Source organism: Tasmannia lanceolata, unplaced genomic scaffold (assembly GCF_043159265.1).
Source record: "Tasmannia lanceolata isolate RefF3 unplaced genomic scaffold, GAP_Taslan_0.1 ptg000012l, whole genome shotgun sequence".
Taxonomy (NCBI): domain Eukaryota; kingdom Viridiplantae; phylum Streptophyta; class Magnoliopsida; order Canellales; family Winteraceae; genus Tasmannia; species Tasmannia lanceolata.
The window spans coordinates 23457534-23461189 of NW_027518689.1; the positions used below are offsets into that span (position 1 = coordinate 23457534).

At 41.4% G+C, this 3656-nt stretch overlaps 1 pseudogene; it reads left to right on the forward strand.

Annotated features, from left to right (window-relative positions):
- Window positions 1–602: 602 nt before the first annotated feature.
- Window positions 603–1171, forward strand: LOC143888648 (zeatin O-glucosyltransferase pseudogene; annotated as a pseudogene).
- Window positions 1172–3656: the final 2485 nt, after the last annotated feature.

Below are 3656 nucleotides of genomic sequence, written 5' to 3' on the forward strand. Positions count from 1 at the left end.
CACTTTTTTGGTATGAAAAATCTCCTCATTTGCTCCCTAGTTCCTTACCAAAACAGTCCCCAATATAGAGAAAGGCAGATTTCACAACACCGGAAATTCCTTTTCTCAAAGAGTGAAACCAAAGTTTACACTAGCCCAACATCAACAGCCAAAGTAGAAGAAGAACAATTTCCAAAAGAGATGTGCTTCAATATATGAAAGAAGAACTCAACATACAAGACAAGAACACAAAGAGAGAAGAAATCTTGAAGAAGAAAGCTTCAATACATAGAGAAAATAGGGGCAAGTTGGCATTTCCTTCAAATCTAAAGCTTGCATACAAGAAAGCTTCAATAGAGTGTCTTCACCGCCTGTCGTGTGGCCGTGGTCCATGTCGCCCTCATGTCATTCACAGCGCAAGAATCCGCCACCCTCCCAAACACTGAATCTTACAGCTTCCAATGCATCTCCGTCTTTACAAACATCTTTGTGAAAATTGAATTTCTTAAGAAGTATGCTGATCAAAATGTAAGCATCTCTCAAATCAGCCAACTTCCTACTCTATCGCTCGAACGATATTTTAGTGATCGATTCTGAGGATTCTCCATTCCCAAGTTAAGATGATGGACTTTGACGTGTGTGAAATTTACAACACGTGTCGAGTGGTAGAAGGTGAGTCTCTCGATCTCTCCAATCAGCCACCTTTACTTCGTAATGGAAGAATGAGACCGTTGGCTTTGGGACCTCTAATTCCTATCATTCTCAATGGTCAAGATGGTTCACCTTCACGAGGTCGACATAACTGCTTGGAATGGCTAGACAAGCAACTAGCGAAACCGGTGCTTTACATCTCTTTCGGGAGCAATTCGTCCTAATCTGAGGAAGGGATTTTGGAGCTAGCAATAGGATTGAAACGAAGCAAGCAACATTTTGTCTGGGTCCTAAGGGAAGCGATAGGGAAGACATCTTCGCAGAAGAGAAGATTGAGAAGAAAAGTGAAAAATATCAACTACTGGAGAATTATGAGAAAGGGTTGGAAGCAGTGGGGATTGTGGTGAGAAACTGGGCTCCGCAGGTTGAGATTCTAGCCCACCAGTCAACTGGGGACTTCTTGAGCCACTACGGTTGGAATTCGTGCATTGAGAGCTTGAACATGGGGGTCCCAATTGCTCGGACCAGCCGTGGAACGTGATGCTGATCACGGAGGTGTTGAAGATCGGCGTCCCGATAATAGATTGGGCCAGGCGAGGAGAGATGATGTCTTCTGCTACCATCAAAGCGGCAGTGCGGCGTTTGATTGAGTCACAAGGGAGGGATATTAGGAGGAAGGCTGAAGAGTTGGGTGGGACCATTCGTGATGCCTAGTTGGAAGGTGGGAGCTCTAGAGCAGATCTAGACTATTTCATTGCCCATATATCTAGATAAATTTTAGCGTCTTGTGTTAAGATGTTTTTGTCAACTTTTTTCTTCAGTATGTTGATTTTCTTCATCTCTATGCGTCAACATTTTGTGTGAGTTGTAATGTGGGCATGTTTTCATATGTGAATTGTTTTCCTTGTGTTGGGAAAGTGTCTTGTTTCTCACGAAACTATGTTTGTATTTTGTTGTGAAACCAAAATAGGAAGCAGGGATGTTTTGGGATGATTTAGATTTTTGAAAAACCTAGAAATAAAGGACTATTACATGACCGAAATAGGGTAGAGGCCAAGGAGGCAGTGGCTACAGAGAGTTCTCGGATTTCTCTTGTGCATAAGGTAGTGATGCAAGCCTCTCCTAGGCTTCTTGGACTAAGGATCGGGAGAGTGACAAAGAAAGACACTCAATTACACAATGACTTGGATACAAGAAAACAGATTCATGCGAGTTCGGTAAAATGGGCGTATCTACTTCAATACAGGTCAGAATGACTTGATTCCAAAACCAAAATTTCAAGGACTCAATGATCCAGAACTTTGATGAAGAAAGTTTTCTCAGAAAAATACTGTAAGGCACTCGAAAACAAGATGGAAGTGGGTGGTCCAGCAAAGACTAAAATCTGGGTAAAGGTAACAACTTCAATGGCTACTCTTCTAGGTTGCCAAGGAAGCTGGATAACATCAATTCTTCAAGATTGATGGTTTGCAACTCTTCAAGGATGCAAACAACAGAGGAAAGCTCCTACTCTTCAAGGAATGAGTGAAACTTTTCTAGGTTTCAAGGATGAACTCTTCAAGGTTCAAGGGAAAATGCAATAAGCAAATTTTCATTCAATATTCACTAAAAACTCTATTACATATGTTTAATACTCTTCAAATAAAGAAATACATAAGAAAATTCATTCAAACTAGTCCACTAACTAGTTTAGAGACTCACATACATCATTAATAGCTTAGGAACTCTAAACACATTAACTAGTCAAAACTAGCAAATACAGTCTACCAAAATAGCCATAATTCTTCAACCACTTGGCCAAATTAAGACCATGAACATCCGTTGAAACTATAATTCAAAGACCCACAACTTCTTAATTAAGTATTGTCTCTGATTCGTCCATCTAGAGGTCCAAAAAGGTGCATCCAAATTGACCAGGTTTATTATGACGAAAATGCAACTGGGTCAGGCCTGAATTGGCGTGCCCATGATCTTGGGCTGGAGCTGGCCTTTATGCTTTGTGGATTCAATTTGGGATTAGGCCTTGTGTTGTGCTTGAATACGGGCTGATCTTCTCACTTGCTTGGGATGGGTTTCAAATTTGTCAGCCACATGAGTTGGGGTTGCATCATTCCCCCCTTGTTTGAAAGAATTCGTCTCTAAATTCGAGGTATCATCATCAGTGGAATCTCCCATATGAGGTGTCAAATGGTGGACGTTAAACATATCATGTATCTTCATATGGGAAGGAAGCTTGAGACGATACGCATTGGGATTGATGCATTCATGTACTTCAAGTGGACCAAGCTTTCTATCACTAAGCTTGTTGTAGCTTCCAACAGGGAGACGTTCCGGTGAAAAGTAAGCCCAAACAAAATCTCCGGGATCAAATATGACTTCACGACGCCTCTTATCAACATCCTTCTTATAGGTCTCAGATTTACTTTCCAGCTTACGATGAACATCTTCATGTATAAGCTTCATTTGCGATACAAAATCTTTAATTTGAGCAATGGGCTTTTCAGCAAATGGAAAAGGTGCAAGATCTAGTGCTGACTTGGGTTGACGCCCATAGATAACCAAGTAAGGGCTGCAACCTGTAGAACGGTTCACTGAACTATTGTAAGCAAATTCTCCAAGTGATAGGCGGTCTTCCCGAGAACAGGGATTGTCATCAATCAAGGTTCTCAAAAAATTACCTAATGATCGGTCTACAACTTCGGTTTGCCCATCAGTTTGAGGGTGGAACACAGTACTATACTGCAGTGTGGTCCCAATTCTCTTCCATAATTGACGCCAAAAGTGACTAAGGAACTTCGTGTCTCGGTCGGAAGTGATGGTATTTGGTACATCATGCATTTGGAAGATTTCTTTGAAAAATAAGCTAGCAATGCGCGAGGCATCCATAGTCTTTCGGCAAGGTATGAAATGTGCTATTTTGGAAAATCTATCAACGACCACAAATATGGAATCCATTACTCGGTGTGTCCGTGGCAATCCAAGGATAAAATCCATGGATATATCCTCCCATGGTGCATGTGGTATAG